Genomic DNA, 17,029 nt, shown 5'->3' with positions numbered 1-17,029 from the left:
CCCCTGCATCGGCAGGTGGACTCTCAACCACTGCGCCATCAGGGAAGCCCCCAAAAAAAGCAGTTTTGAAAAGAGCCTTTAGTAATGGGGGCAATGAAAGTGAAATTAGGAAATATTCATCCGTTGTATGTTCTGTGCTTTGTTTTAATTATAGGCTCCTCTGCTTTCTTCTTGCAAGTTCGTTTCACAGCTCTCCTGGAATATGCTATACAATGGTGAAATTAGGATTGACTAATTTTTACCATCATCAGGCATAGTCTATCACTTAGATATATTGATTGCTCAATTTTCATATCTTGTCTAGAAAATAGAGATAGATGTTTTCAGATTTTTGCCCATGGAAAATGAGATTTCATCTGTCTGTGTCTGGACTCTACCATTGCCAGCACCATCTCTCTGGTATTCTTTTTTTTATATATAAATTTATTTGTTTTATTTTTTATTTATTTTTGGCTGTGTTGGGTCTTTGTTGCTGCACGCGGGCTTTCTCTAGTTGCAGGGAGCGGGGCCTACTCTTCGTTGAGGTGCGTGGGTTTCTCATTGTGGTGGCTTCTTTCATTGAGGAGCGTGGGCTCTAGGTGCACGGGCTTCGGTAGTTGTGGCTCACGGGCTCTAGAGCGCAGGCTCAGTAGTTGCAGTGCCTGGGCTTAGTTGCTCTGTGGTATGTGGGAATCTTCCCACACCAGGGATCGAACCCGTGTCCCCTGCATTGGCAGGCGGATTCTTAACCACTGCACCACCAGGGAAGTCCCTCTCTGGTAGTTTTAACTTGGATCTTCTATGGGGATACAAGTGGATTGCTTTGGCATATGTCTGAGTGTTGGTTTAAAAATGTAAGGAATGGTACTATAAATATAATCCAACTATACAAGCAGCCTTATAGCTTGCTATTCTGAAACACATCTAACATTTCAAGTATTAACTCTGTGTCTGAATCTGTTAAATAGATGAGGTTACATAACACCTATAAAAACCAACAAGTTTCTGGCCAATAGATCTGTGTAGCAAATTTCATTTCCTTCTTTCCTATTTAGAACTTTTGTAGAACTGTGCTTGCCCTGATCCACTCATTATATCTGTTGTCTTGAGGAAAAAGAGAGAGAAATAAGAAAGTAGATTGTTATGATGCATAAAATGAATATCTACCTTCAGATGACCGAGAGTCTTATCTACAGTGTTTCATAATTCTTAAAGCCTTTCAATTTTTTTCCCTTCTTACTGTGCTGCATTTTTAGTGTGAGTAATCAGTGCATTTCCCGCCCCCTCTGAACTCTGGTAACTCTTGAAATGCTTGTAAAATAGGTCTTTTGATTCATCATATAACCACAGGAAAGAACATAAGATTTTCAGTCAGACATTCTGGGTGTCTCACAGCTTTGTCATTAACCAAGACCTTGGGCAAATGATTTAATTTTCTAGGAGCCCCAGTTTCTTTATATGTAAAAGGAGAAAATGCCTACTTAATGTGAGGATTAAGTTTAATGATAAAAAGAAAATGCTTTTCAAGCTATACAAATGTTAGCTCTTGTTAAAAGGAGGTCACAGGTACTCTCCTTTTCATATAAGCTTTAAATGGCAACCTCTTTGGTAACGGAGAAAGGTGAAGAAAAACAGAACCAGTCCCAATTGATAAGCCCAAGAACATGGATTTGGCCTCCCTCATTACACCTAGAGTTCACACCAAGCACATCAGATTTGTGATTGACAGTAGGAATGATAGAATGTAAAATTCAGTAGTTCTCTCTATGGTATTAATTTGTGAGTAACTTGTATTGGTCTTTCTTTATGGTGTTCAGCATGCACATCACTATTTCTTATAACCAAAATTATATAGTAGTATTATCAGTGATAGTTCTGAATACATAAAATTACTAAAGTTGTTTTTAGAATTTTGAATTTTTTGTGAGATTTTAATTAACAGTTGCTCTATAAAATTTATTGAATGAATGAGTGCATGATTTCACAGTTAAAGATACTTCCACAACCTTTTTTTGCTTAAAGCCATTTTAGTTATGCTGGATGTAAAGTACATTGTTAAAAAACATTAATTTTTCCCAATGACCTTTGTTTAGAAATTGGAAAGGTGACCCCTGGGGTAAGATCACATATCCCGTAGGAAGGATGCTAATGTTTATTCAGCACATGTGTGTGAGAGGCACTCATGTTAGCACAGTCTCAACCACTCGCGAGTAAGAAGTATTTATTAGTTCCCTTTTGTAGATGAGGAAACGGAGGTTCTTAGAGTATCTCTCCCAAGGATTCTGAGCAGATTAACAGAACTGGGATCTCAGCTCAGTTCTGTCAGGCTCTGACAAGCCATGTACTTTTAACTTCATTATTCTGCCTTCTAGGCAAATAGTTAAGATGGTGTCCAGTCACTTGGCTTTAGTAACACTGTGGGTATTTTTAAATGCCAAAAGTTAGTTTTATTTAATACCGAAAGTTATGGTGTTGTTTAATACTTCATTTTTTCTGCTTAGAATATTCTCAGTTTTGGAATCCTTTCTTTACCATAAGTCACCTTTTTGTCCTTCCCCTCAAGCTGCACTAATTGGCTGAGGGCCTGGGGAGCCCCAGACTCCTCTGAGACCAGATAGTAACATCAGGTGCTTCCCCTTCCTCCCTCAGGCCCCTCATCAGAAGTGTGGCCTGGCTAGTTCACTGCTTTCGAGAGATTAGAAGACTTTTTCCTTCAAAGGCCAAACCCCTAAGCATCAGGGTAACTACCCCCTTTTCCCTTGTGTGCTTTCTTGTCAATCCCTGTTGTCCTGTAGAGATGATGTACTGAGCCCAGGGTTTTTGCAAAGAATCTTTGAGTATCAAATGTCAATATTAAGCACATAAGTTCTAATTTACAGTGCCGTGTTAATTATTTTACCATTGATTTAAATCTTCTGGGTCTCCTCTCTTTCCTTTTTTTCTGTTTCTTTCAGCAGGCCTCAGCTCTTTGAATTTACTCTTTTTTCTAACTCTCTTATTTCTTTGATTCCAATATGCATCCTAGTTTTAGTAACATTTAATTTTTTAAGCCTCTTGGAATTAAGAAAATAGGTGAATTCTTTTTATTCTCTAATTTAAATCCAGTTTTCTCTATTTCTCCCCCATCAGGTTCATTTCACCCCATTTAGCTGTCTCGATGGGTGATGTCCTTTTATGGCTGAGTTTCTAATCAGTGCCTTCAGTTTAGTTCAAAATGATGTTATTTTCCTACTTTATTCACCTAAGCCCCAACTCAGTTGGTGCCTCTTTTGTGTGTGTGTGTGTGTGTGTGTGTGTGTGAGAGAGAGAGAGAGAGAGAGAGAGAGTGTGTGTGTGTTTCTCTATAGTTGTTCCTTGTCCACAGTTTTTTTTTTTTTTGAAGTTGGTGCCACTTGAACTCTGCCCCAGTAACTCCCCAAATGGGCCTTCCTTTTTGGAGGGACTCAGCACACTGCTCTGTACCCTGGAATAAAACTTCTAATACTGTTCTTCACCTCCTCAAAGCCCTCCAATTTGCCTGTCCCCCTGCCCCACTCTTCTTCCTCCATGTCTATCAGTCTAAATTTTCCAACCCTTCCAGTCTTCTTGGATTCTCCTTGAGTCCCCACTGTCTCATGAACTGACAGGTCCAGAAATGTTTCCAGTTTCCGCCAAAACCTACTTGGAAGACCTCCATCAGTGTTCCCACATCTCCTAGCAAGCATCACAATCCCTCCCTGTCCACCTTGATAAGGATTTCATTTCCAGATCTGATCATCAGGTCATTGTTTCCTCTACTGAAAAAATTAACATAGGGTTAATGTCCTTACTGTTATCACAGCTCAGTTTCTCTGACTCCAGCCAAATTGGATTGCTAAACGTTTTGACTGGCATTTGAAGCTGAAACATTTCTTCACCCCCTTACCTCCACCTCAGGTTTTATCCACACCCCATTCCTGGCCATTGCAGGGAGCTCATGCAAATGGAGAATAGTGCAGCAATAAGTACATATGGGGCAAAAGGGTGAAGAAGTAAAAATTCAAATGTGGTATTTAAATATTAAATTATAAATTTGGTAACTGATGTTTTAGATACCAAATATCAATAAGTATAAACTTTAGATACCTGATAAGACCTGTTAAAACATTTTCTGAGTTAGCTTTAGTGACTAACCACAGTGTGGTCCTTTTCTGGGAACAGCCCAAAGAGAAAAATATGAGAGGACCAAGGGTCCGTTTAAATGTGTAAGATGTGTATCTCCCAGGCTTGCTTACCATCATTATTGCAGTTCTCCCAGGCTCGATACTTTAGAATGCCTCTGTCTATTCCTCCCGCATTCCATTTAACAAGCACCAGAGGATTTGTGACTCTTGTACATCTAAATAGTCACTAACCATCTTCTGTCTTGTCCCCTCTGTTGACACTGCCAGTGCTCGCTGTTCTAGGTCCCTGTCTCAAGCCTAGAGCAGCCTCCTTACCCAAACCCTGGTTCCTGGTTCATGTTTTTCATGACGATTTGAATGTCTCTTAGTCTTATTGCTTCTTCTCTGGCCCACCAAACTTCAGTGGCTTCTAGTTTTCCACCACATAAAGCAGAAGTTCCACTGACCTTGTTCAAATAACCCATAATCTGTGTTCACACTAATCCTTGCTCCTAACCTTTTACTATTCTAGTAAACTGGGAAGACTCCTAAACTTTATGAGCCTATTTCACTGCTGCCACTGCAGTCTCTACCACCCTTGCAGACTCTGCCATGACCTTGAAGGACTTGCCCTTTGGCAGCTGCCCACCCAAAGAAACACAGCAGCCAAAGTCCCAAGACTTTCGTTATAATGACCTTCAAATTTGTCATTGGTGGATTCTGTGGAAGCCCAACTGAGTGATTGGTACCTGGACTCTGAACCTCTCAGTCCCATGTTTGGAGAGCTACATTTATATACCACCCCTGATTTTGCTTTCTGTGGAATCCAACTTGTCTACTTTTTTGCTGGGCCCCACGTGTCCTCTCCTCAGCGCAGAAGTGAGACCCCACAGGGAGTCCATCTAAACATTGTTATTGAGAAAGTTACTTGTATGTCCCTCTTTCTGTATCTCATTAATGGCCGAATGGCAGAATAAGGAATGTGGGTGTTTGCAATCCTGTGAGGTTAAGTTAGACCTGTTCACCTCCAAGGTTTAAGGTTTAGAGTATGTCCTTAAAAGAACATGTTGGGGGACTTCCCTGGTGGAGCAGTGGTTAAGAATCTGCATGCCAATGCAAGGGACATGGGTTCAATCCCTGGTCCGGGAAGATCCCACATGCCGCAGAGCAGCTAAGCCTGTGCACCACAACTACCAAGCCTGCGCTCTAGAGCCTGCAAGCCACTACTGCTGAGCCCACGTGCCACAACTACTGAAGCCCGCGCACCTAGAGCCCGTGCTCTGCAACAAGAAACGCCACCACAATGAGAAGCCCACGCACCGCAATGAAGAGTAGCCCCCGCTCTCCACAACTACAGAAAGCCCGCGTGCAGCAACGAAGACCCAGTGCAACCAAAAGTAAATAAATAAATAAATAAAATTTATTTTAAAAAAAAGATTGCTTAGAGTATAACCTTTAAAAAAAAAAGAACATGTTGGGCTTCCCTGGTGGTGCAGTGGTTTGGAGTCCGCCTGCCGATGCAGGGGACACGGGTTCATGCCCCGGTCTGGGCCCATGAGCCATGGCCGCTGGGCCTGCGCGTCCGGAGCCTGTGCTCCGCAACGGGAGAGGCCACAACAGTGAGAGGCTCGCATACCGCAAAAAAAAAAAAAAAAAAAACATGTTGCCCCTCACTCTTCCAGGCCCAGGGCCGGGTAGCCCTTTCATTCTCATACTTGGTTCACTTATTGGTAGTGCTTCGTTCATGAGAATATGAGCTTCACAAGGGGAGAGACTATGTTCCATGATCCTTCTGCATTTCCCCACAAAGCCTACAAGCTTGGGGACATCATTATAGGCTGTCAGAGAGAACATGCAGAGATGACTTAGGTACAGCCCCTGTCTTTGGGCATCACATTGTCTCTCAGCTCTAAAATAGAGACAGCTATGTCTGCATCACTGAATTAAGGATTCAAATTTAAGGAGAAGGCAGCATAGTGAAGTAGTAAGAGCGTGCTCTAGAGCCAGACTGACTGGTTTATATCCCGTCTCACTACTTACTGTCTGTGAAAACTTTGAGCTTCAGTTTTCTCATCTATAAGGTGGGAATAATAGTACTTCTTTTACAGAGTTATTGTGAAGATTATAAATGTTAGTACAAGTGTTGGGCACGTAGTAAGAATTCAAGAAATGTTAGCTGTTATAAATAACACAGATAAAAGTACCTAGAATTACCTAGAACAGTGCTCCTCAAAGTGCCCATCTGCACTGAGCTAAGGAACTCGGGCCATGAAGTAAGTCAACACTCTCCTTCCTTCTTTGTTAAAACTGAAAAGCTCTTGTTAGGAAAAAAGTGTATGCTTGGGGATAAAGATTTACATTCTGGCTCTAGCTGCTTTTCTGCTTTATAAACAGTAACAGTTCACAACCACACCTTTTGTTTCCCTGACCTAGGACATAGCTGGTAGTCAGTAAACTTAATTATGTACTCTAGCCTAAAAAAACCCTCTATTTAAGATGTCTTACTAAGGTAAATGAATAAATTTCCTACTTAAAGAATTTTGTAGATTTGAGGTTCCCAGTATGTCACATATTTTAAGTCTATTATACTTAATTTATAGTTTTTCTGTATCTTCAAGTTTACAAATAAGGTAAATCCAAAACTTTTTTTTTTTCTCGTAAAAGTTGTGAATATTTTTCCAGCAGTGAATAGATCATGGGAAGTCTAGAATGGGCTTCTCCAGATAGCATTTTCTTTTGTCATCATGTTAGCATTTATATACAGAGTCAAATATAAAAAACTAAGCACAATTTTTACAGGTAAGATTTATTTATATAAATTAGTTTAATACTATGGCTATTGTTTACCAAAATAATGTATGTGTTGTTACCTAGAAAGAAATTAATATTATAAGTTAACTTTTTTTGCCTCATTTATAGCAAAGCAATTTAATATGAAACTAGTAATTGTATTACTCTGGGTTCTCCAGTGAAAAACCAATTATATATATATTTTTTTCTTCCAATTTTATTGAGACATTCCTTACACTATGTAAGTGTAAGGTAGACAGCATAATGATTTGACTTACATACATCATGAAATGATTACAATGAGTTTTGTGAATATACATCATCTCATATAGGTAACAACAGTTGAGAAAGAAAAAAAATTTTTTCCCTGTGACAGGAACTCTTAGGATTTACTCTCTTAACAACTTTCATATATAATGTACAGCAGTGTTAATTAAGTCTATCATGTTGTACATTATATCCCCAGTACTTATTTATCTTATAACTAGAGGTTTGTACCTTTTGACTGTCTTTGTATAATAAAAAATATTATAATATATAATATTTGTGTTAAATAATATATAATAAATGTTATATTTTAATATGTTACATATTATTAAATATAATATTATACATATAAGATTTATTCTAAGGAATTAACTCATAAGATTATGGAGACTAGGAAGTCCCACAATCTGCAGTTGGCAAGCTAGAGACCCAAGAGAGCCCCATGGTACAGTTCCAAGTCTGAGTCCAAAGGTCTAAGAACCAGGAGGTTACATAAGCTTTAGTCTGAGTCTGAGTCCAAGTGTGTGTGAGTCTTAGTTCTAGTCCAAAGGCAGAAGACCCGGGGTCCCAGCTTGAAGACTGTCAGGGAAAAAGAATGAATTCTCCTTTCTTCTGCCTTTCAGGCTTCCAACAGATTAGATGAGGCCCACTCACATCAGGGAGGGCAATCTGCTTTACTCTACAGATTTCAGTGTTAATTGCATCCAGAGGCACCCTCACAGACATACTCAGAAAAATGTTCAGCTGGCTATCTGGGCATCCCAGGGCCCAGTCAAGCTGAAGCGTAGCATTAACCATCATAGTAATATGAGACACAGTGCCCCCTGGAACTTATTTGATCCCAATGTACACTTTTTTTGTTAAGATTTTTTTTTTTTGATGTGGACCATTTTTAAAGTCTTTATTGAATTTGTTACAGTATTGCTTCTGTTTTATGTTCTGGTTTTTTGGCCCCAAGGCATGTGGGATCTTAGCTCCCCAACCAGGCATCGAACCTGCACCCCTGCATTGGAAAGTGAAGTCTTAACCACTGGACCACCAGGGAAGTCCCATGACTCCTATATACTCTTAAGGATGAATGTTTTTCCTATTCGGTGTCAATTTACTTAGCCTAGTTTTGGATTTTAATTCCTTATTTTTGAATAAGATTTTTTTTGTTCTCTTTTTAATTTCTACAAGTAGTGTATTTTTATGAGAGGTTATTAACGATCATTTCTGCTGTATTATAATTGAAAACCTAAAGACATATGCCATTGGTTGTTCTGAAAGGTCTTCAATTGCAGGAGAATCCTGTCTCCCAGCTAAAAAATAGATTTGATAGATTATAAATGAAACCTTTTGAGTGATGGGGCAGAGGAAGGCAGGCTTCTTTGTGCAACTGTACCTCTGAATATTCTCAAAATGGCATTGTAAGGGTGTGCGGTGAAGGATGTGGTGGTAACCCTCTGCCATTCCAGAAAAAAAGGAATGTAGGCAGTGCTGGCTGAAGGTTCTCGGGGCATAGAGGAAAAATGTTTCAAAAAACAGAAAAGGACCCTGATGAATAGTACCATAGTGCCACCTACTGCATAGAGAGGCAAAGAGGCAAAATACTGACAGTCAGAAAGAACCTTCTTCCCCCCAACCCCAGGATTTTTTTTTTTTGGTTTGTTTTTTTAATCTTTTGGTTCTTTACCCAAACAAAGTCATTGAAACTGTGTTTATTTTTCGCTTCCCATCATTCTTTCTCTCCTCTTCCTACAAATTTCATGTTTGAAAGTTTTATGGGTATCATTTCAAAAGCTAGCATTTCAAAGAAAATCTAATAGGAAATTATAGTTTGACGATTTGGTTGAGGTGTCTGGAAATGCATCACATAAGGTACAATTTACATATATATCATTCTTGAATAAAATATGTGTGAGAAAGACCAAGAAGAGGGAAGGCAGTATTGTTATCTGATGAGAAGAGTGCGATTTTAAAGACTTGAATTCTCCAACATTAATTTGCTTGGTGCCTTGGGCAAGTCACTGAACTTCTTTGTGTGCTGCAGTTTCCCCATTTAAAAAATAATGAGGATAATGGTATATGCCTTTTCTCTGCCTCATAAATTTCTTATCAAAATGATAGAAGATCAAGTAATGTCCCACTTATCCAACCATCGTACTTCCAACCTCATCCATCTGTAAAGAATCTCAGAAGCAGGCGGTAAAAGGCCTGTGAGCCAGGAAAGCACTGCACACTTTAAGAAAAGCAAAATCCCTCGGCTTAGAACAGTGTGTAAAAGTAAGCTCAGTGATTTAAAGCTGGTGTATGTGTGTTTGTGTGTGTTTCTTCTCTGGAGTTCTTTCTATAGTTCTTCCTTTTCTGTAGTTACCTAGGAAAACAAAAGTTTTTACAGTGGAAAGGTAGGAGAGGAGGATGAGGCGAGTATAAGTTTCTCCTTAGAAGTTCATCATGAAAGTAACTGGAGAAGAGATTGGAGAAGCCCAGCGGCATTCTAAGGCTAAAACTGAGAGTAAACAACTTTCTGAATTTCAGTTAATCACACTGTATTGGGTTTCTGTTTTACAGGCCTTTAGGAAGAGTTCCATTTTAAAAAAAAGTCTTTAAAGATTTATGATGAAAATCAACATGTATGGGCTATCTAATTTTTTCCTACCTGATGGTGGATACATTCAATATCACTGTATTATCTTAGATATATTTTGCCTTCCTCAATTAAATGGAAAATTACTTCCCCAGGTTTCTTTCCTTATGTTTCTGATCTGATTTAAATCACTTTCCAAATCACTGTTATCAGTGAAAAAATGTTGCCTGCCATATCAGTAAACAAAGGATGTTGTAGCCATCTAGCCACCACACCACCCCAGACAGTGGGCCCTGAGGGAGCCCAGGATGGAAACAAACGGACTGTCCACTGCCAAGCCCCCAGTCACTGCAGCCACCCCCAAGCAGTGCCACCTAAGGAGACTCAGGCTGAGAGGGCACAAGATACTGGCCCCAGAGAGCTGAGGTGCACATATAAGGAATGATTCCAGTGAGCCCAGACTCTTACATCTTCCCATGCATAGAAAAGCCCTAAATTCCTTAACTTGAGATGTCTGGTTTTTTTACTTAACAGTAATCTTCTGACGTTCCACTACCTGGTCTTTGTTGCAAAAACTCCTATATAATCCTGGCTCCTCCCTTACCTCTTCAAAGCAGTCCCTCAGAGCTGAGAGGCTGTGTCCTGTGCTTAAGTCCTCGGTTTCGTCTGCTAAATAAAACATAATTCTCAACTTTTAGATTGTGCTTTTATTTTTCAGTAAGACATTGTAAAGCCAAAACAAGGAGTTAGATTCTGGAAAACTGATTTTGAGGGGTAGGGGGTGTGTGTCTTACAAAATAAAAATGTAAATTAAATATTTTTCATTGTACTTAGCCTTTTGGAAAAAAGTCTTTCTTTTTTGGGGTAGAACTGAAAACTTAGAGTTCTGGATGGATATTTATATAGTTCTTTTTATGCACTTTAAATGACTAGCATTATATTTTCATGCAGTAAGGGCAACAAATTATATGTTTCATATTAAATGCTTTTATGTAACATCTTCATTAAAATATGTACTAAATTTATAAATGTAAACTTGAACAAATCTTGAAATTCTTTCTGTTTACTGTATGGTGGAGGCAGGCCAAAAGTGACACCCTTGGTGTTCTTGCCAGTCTGAGATGAGAAAACCTGATAATTCACATGAGCTTAGTGTAGATCAGGGATTCTCAAACTAATTGAAGTACCAGGTTGTTTTTTTTTCTTTTTTCTTTTATTCTAATTTCCTGTTTATGTAAGACCAATATGTTGTTCAACTGACTATACATAGTACTAGTGCATAGTTAGGGCCACATGTTAATTATGTCCCTTTGACCCCTAAACTGGTTGGTCTATATCCTGTCCAACTAGATGAGTCCAATGATTGCATAATTGGATGTCACAGCAATGTCAAGTTGCTATATGTTTCTGAATATTTTCTCTCAATTTTGATGCTTCCTGGTCATGAACTGATAACAACCTGCTTGCAAGCAAGCACCTTGAAATAGCACTGGATAGATTTGTGATTAACCACACACACCCTGGAACCAGACTGCCTAGATTTGAATAACCGGCTTTGCCATTTGCTAGCAGTGAGACCGCAGACACATCATTCAACTTCTTTGTGACTCAGGTTCCTTATTGGTGAAATGGGGATAACAGAGCTAACCCATCTCAGAGTGTTGCCACAAGCATTATATGAACAAAGTACTTAGTCTCTTAACAGTTTGCTTACTACATGTTCAGCACATAGTAATATTAGCACCAGTGATATTGTTACTAAATCACCCAAGCTGAATTTTGAACCTACTTAAAATTTTCATATTTTGCTGATTTATCTAGAATAATTGTTTTGAAACCTAATTTACTTTTAAAGCTTATATTTTAGGCACATATAGACCATGAAAGTAAGTAATCTAAGTCAAGGATATTATTTTAGGAGGATATGATTCATTCATTTAATATGAATGAATGATTCAAACATTAAATACTATTAGATAGTCAGTGAATATGTATTGAACACACTTTTTCATTGGGACATCATTAGGTTCCCAGGAGGTGACCAGTTTGTCACTGAGCTTCTGTTGAGGTCACAGCTGAAGAAATCTGGCTGGAGATGGGTATATCTGTTTTCTTAGTCACAGAGATGTTATTTACAAGTTCCTTCATTTGAACTATTTTACTCGGCCTTGAAAACATTTGTTGGCATGCTTGGTACTGTACCGACTAAAGCAAATGCTAGCTCTTTGAGTTATTTATAATGAAATATCATTAATAGTTCTGCGTTAGTGATGTGCCACTGCCAATGATGAGTTCTCTTCTTCAGTAGGTAACGATGTTTCTTCTGGGAGAAATGATGAGTGTTCCTTTCTTAAGGAAATGACTATAATTTGTTGAGAATGTGGACACAATTGGACTTGACACAGTACAGACCAAAAGGTATAGAAAATATTACAAATGCCTTCCTTTGAAAAAAGACTTTTTCATTTGTTCATTTGTGATTGTGTACCTACATAATTGTTTAGTTTTTTTCTTACATTTACTTGATAAATACTTATTAGTGCTTACTATATACCACATACGGTTCTAGGTGCTGAGAGTATTTTCAATGATCAAGGCAGATAAACCCATGTCCTCCTGAAGTTTACATTCTAGTAGGGAGGCAGGAAAGAAAAGCACATTTTTAAATAGCAAAGGAAAATAAAATAAGGTGTTATGGAGTAAATACACTGAGTGACAAGAAGGTACACTGAAAGGTCTACTTTAGGAAAAGTGGTCAGGATAAGCACTTGTGAGGGAGTAAGAGTTGAACTGCACCCAAAGGGTGAGAGGAGGCAAACCCTGTGAAGAGCTAGGAAGAACATTCTAGCAGGTGGGAAAGCTGTTGTTTACTCTGTGCTGTACCTTGTACCAGGCATTTCAAAGAACTCATCAATACTGGTAGATGCTGTCTTTTCTCCAGCTGTTTATAACCTGTGGTGGAAGAATATAGAAATGACTGCCCCCCAAAAAAGTCATTTCTACTTTAATTTACTATGCCAATATTTCTGCCTCTTTAGAATTGTTAATTTCTTCTTCAACTACCATGTCCTCCCAAGACCTCTCTGAGGGCTGATCAGGACTGCAGTTCAGAGTTCCCCAAGGCATTGTCAGAGCACAGAATGCATTCCATGTGCTCCTGACTTTGTTATCCATCAGTACACTACAGGCATCTCTCAGGCATTTAATTCCATTGAGAGTTTTTCTTGATACAAATTACTTTCAGTTACTGTAAATTTTATACGTTATCCACAGGATTAACCAGTTTTGAAACTCGACTAACACTGTTCTCTGAGGTCATAATTCTTTCCATTTCTGCTGTATCTCATACCTTGTCTTGTCCTTTGCTAATAATGAATCATTATTTCTTATTTATTTCCTATGAATGAATCTCATTTCTTATTTTCACCCAAATTAAGCCATATATGGTAAGCATTAATTTAAAACAATTTTTTTCTGGGTCCAAAAATCCTATTGCTCTTTGAAATTTTCATATAAACTATGGAAATCAGTTTACTTCCATTATTGAAAAATAATCATCTTCTTGTGAAATGTAAACTAAGTTTTGGCTTATTTTCTTGAAAGTAGTATGCAAGTCAAACTTTTCTTTTTTATTTGTACATTAATTTCTGTAGATTTGTGACAGAACAGAGATTTAGATTACAGAATTCCTTGAGTAGAGTGAGAGTGCCTAGAAAAGTTCATTAATGAATCTTGAAAACTTTGGTCATGAACTACTTACAGTGTCCTCTTAGCATACTTAAGTGATACTGAATACCTGTTAAAGACAGGATATGAGTAATGCTGTATCTAGTGAAACTCTAGGAAGAATTTTAAATGTAATCATCATTAACAACAATTTTAAAAACGGCATGTTCTTACTCAGTACTTTGGCTTCCTTGCTATTTTAATTCTATATATTTGCTGTCTTTACATAAGATGTGCCACTATTAACTTGCCAATTACTAATGCCAATTACGATAGAATGACCTGGATTCTGTGTGTCTTATACATCATCAACTAGATTTTTTAACTAGTCTCGATTTTAGTAACAGTGAACTTATAAAAGGAAAAAATAAACATGGTGTAAATTTCAATTTTTGATAGATTTTTGAGTGTTGAAAGTCTTTTAAGATGTTCACTGACCTTTCATCATGACTTTCCTTGACTTCTGCAGTTTATCATTAATTTTTTATTGTCTTGTTAAAATGTAATACGCTAACTTCATCTCCTATTATCTAAGTTGGGGAAAAATGGTTTTAAAAACAGAGAATAGGGCTTCCCTGGTGGTGCAGTGGTTGAGAGCCCGCCTGCCGATGCGGGGGACGCGGGTTCGTGCCCCGGTCCGGGAGGATCCCACGTGCCGCGGAGCGGCTGGGCCCGTGAGCCATGGCCGCTGAGCCTGCACATCCGGAGCCTGTGCTCCGCAACGGGAGAGGCCGCAGCAGTGAGAGGCCCGCGTACCGGGAAAAAAAAAAACAGAGAATATAAATATTTTAATAATGATTACTATCTGAAAAGTTTACTAAAACTCCTGGAAAAAGACATCATAATAACATTTAGAACCGTAGGTACTGATATTCTCTTGGATAATTTTTTTTTCTTCAGGCTTTCATTTCCAAACTAATAATAAAAAATATCTTACTAAAACCGGAAGTAATTTTTAAATGACAAATAATGATTTAGAAACAGAATAAAGGTGGGAAAAATTTAGAAGTAAAGATGTCTAAATATTGTACATTTAAATTTCCCTTTTAAGACCAACTGAAAATACAGAAATATAATAGTGTATAATTGAATGTGACGGATCTCAACTCTAGTGTATATAATAATCATCTGTCAGGCTTTTAGTTGGGGGCGGGGGGTGGTTAATGTGATAATCCTGGAATCTCAACTGGGTGTTCAACAACTGAATTCAGTTCTGACACTGACTCCAGGAGTGAGTGATAGAGCCCACATGTTAAGGGCTCAGTCCCACAGGACTGCCACCACTTCAGATGTCCACTGCAGTCAGGTGCCCAGGTCACTCATAATTCTGACCAACTGTCTGTAAACTGGAAGTTTTCATGACACCTCCTGAGATTCAGTAATTGCTAAAATAACTCTAGAACTCAGGAAAGAAAGTGCTGTATTTACTATTACCAGTTTATTGAAAAGGATACAACTCAGGAACAAATGGAAGAGATGCATAGGACAAGGTATGAGGGAGTGGGGTGCAGAGCTTCCAAGCTCTCATGGGACATACCACTGTCCAAGCACCTTGATGTGTTTACTAACCCAGAAACTCTCTGAACCCCATTGTTTAGGGGTTATTATGCAGGTTCTAGTAAGTAGTTACTAGGCTTTCTAGTAACTGGGTACTAGTTGATTAAATCATTGTCCATTTGTGGTAGGAAGTTCCAATCCTTTACCCACATGATTGGTTCCTCTGGCAACCAGCCCCCATCCTGAAGTATCTAGGGACGCACCAAGAGTCACCTCATTGGCATAAACTCAGGTAAGGTTGAAAGGGGCTTGTTATGAATAACAAACAGAAATGTGCCTATCACTCAGGAAATTCCAAGAGTTTTAGGAGCTCTGTGCCAGGAATCAAGGACAAAAACCAAATATATGTTTCTTACCATACCACAGATAGGCATTGGGATTATTTACAAATATTAGTTTTCCTTCCAGACATATAGTAGAATTTCACTCCCCCCTCCCCTTTTTATTATGTTGGCCATATGACTTGCTTTGACTACTAAAGATGAGAAGTGGCATTGTCACTTTAGGAGGAAGCTTTAGAAATTAGTGTACCAGTCACCATGTTCCCATCTCAGTGCCCTAGTGATTATGGAAGAATATACCATCCTGGGCCCCTGAGTTACTGGAATAATCAGAACGTCTTGCTGCCCCCATAGAACTTTAGTGTGAACAAGAAATAATCTTTTGGTATTACGTTAGGCTTCTAAGATTCGGGGGTTACTTATTACTGTAGCCTAGCCCATCCTGACTGATACAGGGTTTAAAAAATAAAACTCAGTCACAGGTTAAAGTGCTTATTTTCCTAGTTTGCTAAGGTTTGTTATCATTAATGAGTGTTGAATTTTATTGAATACTTTTTTTCCGCATTTGTTGAATTGTTCATATTTTTTCATTTTAATCTGTTGATGTCATGGATTACTTTACAGATATTCTCATATTTAAACATCTTTCCATTACTGAGATAACCCCTATTGATCATCATATATGGTATTTTTATACATTGCTAGATTCAGGTTTCTATTTTTTGTTTAGGACTTTTAGATACATGTTCATTAATTAGATTAACTTATAACTCTTTGTTTTCATCCTTATATGGTTTTAGTAACAAGGTTATATTTTATTAGATTGGGGAGCTTTTACTCTTTTTTTCATCTCAAACAATCTGTATTGAGTTCCTTAAAGTTTTGATAGAGCTTGTCATTAAAACATCTGGACCTTGTGCTTTTTGGTGGATGTATTTTTGACGATTGATAACAATTGTTTAGAGGTTATACGTATTTTTAGTTTTCCTATTTCTTTCTTGAGTCAATTTTAGTAATTATTTTAGAAAAGTATAGCTTTGTTTCAAATTCAATAGCATAACGTTGTAAAAGTTATATGAGTTTTATGTAGAAATATAGTGTATATTATATGAAGAATAGATAGAGTTTTTTATCCTTTACTGTACCTATACAATGTTAATATGGTATTTTTATTTCTAATATTGTATACTTTTCTAAACCAATCTTTCCAGAAGTTTTCTATTTCATTGGTCTCTTCAAAGAATCAGACTTTGGCTTTAGTTGATGCTCTACTTTCTATTTTGATTATTCTCTTAATTTTTACCTTCTTTCTACTTTTATGAGTATATTATTTTCCTAGGCTTTTGAGTTGAATATTTAATTTAAATATTAATATTTAAGCTAAGAAGCTTAATCTTACTTTTTTTTTTTAAAGAAGATGTTGGAGGTAAGAGTGTATTAATTAATTTATTTATTTTTGCTGTGTTGGGTCTTCGTTTCTGTACGAGGGCTTTCACTAGTTGTGGCAAGTGGGGGCCACTCTTCATCGCGGTGCGTGGGCCTCTCACTATCGCGGCCTCTCTTGTTGTGGAGCACAGGCTCCAGACGCACAGGCTCAGTAGTTGTGGCTCACGGGCCTAGTTGCTCCGTGGCATGTGGGATCCTCCCAGACCAGGGCTCGAACCCGTGTCCCCTGCATTAGCAGGCAGATTCTCAACCGCTGTGCCACCAGGGAAGCCCAATCTTACTTTTTACAGGCA

The 17,029-nt window shown here is 38.2% G+C and overlaps 1 protein-coding gene across 4 annotated transcripts in view; it reads left to right on the top strand.

Moving 5' to 3' along the window:
- CFAP20DC (CFAP20 domain containing) overlaps window positions 1-17,029 on the top strand; it is a 267,456-nt gene that overhangs the window by 37,576 nt on the left and 212,851 nt on the right. Inside the window, exon 2 of one of the 4 annotated variants that reach the window (XM_079935814.1) lies at window positions 12,032-12,144. The exons of the other annotated variants lie outside the window; for them this stretch is intronic. The gene's annotated coding sequence lies outside the window, so the exon portion shown is untranslated. The remainder of the gene's footprint in view (window positions 1-12,031; window positions 12,145-17,029) is intronic. 4 annotated transcript variants of the gene reach the window in all.

This window comes from Stenella coeruleoalba (assembly GCF_951394435.1).
Source record: "Stenella coeruleoalba genome assembly, chromosome: 10".
Taxonomy (NCBI): Eukaryota; Metazoa; Chordata; class Mammalia; order Artiodactyla; family Delphinidae; genus Stenella; species Stenella coeruleoalba.
Note: the sequence above shows the minus strand (reverse complement) of the source record. Positions and strands in the feature narration are given on the sequence as shown.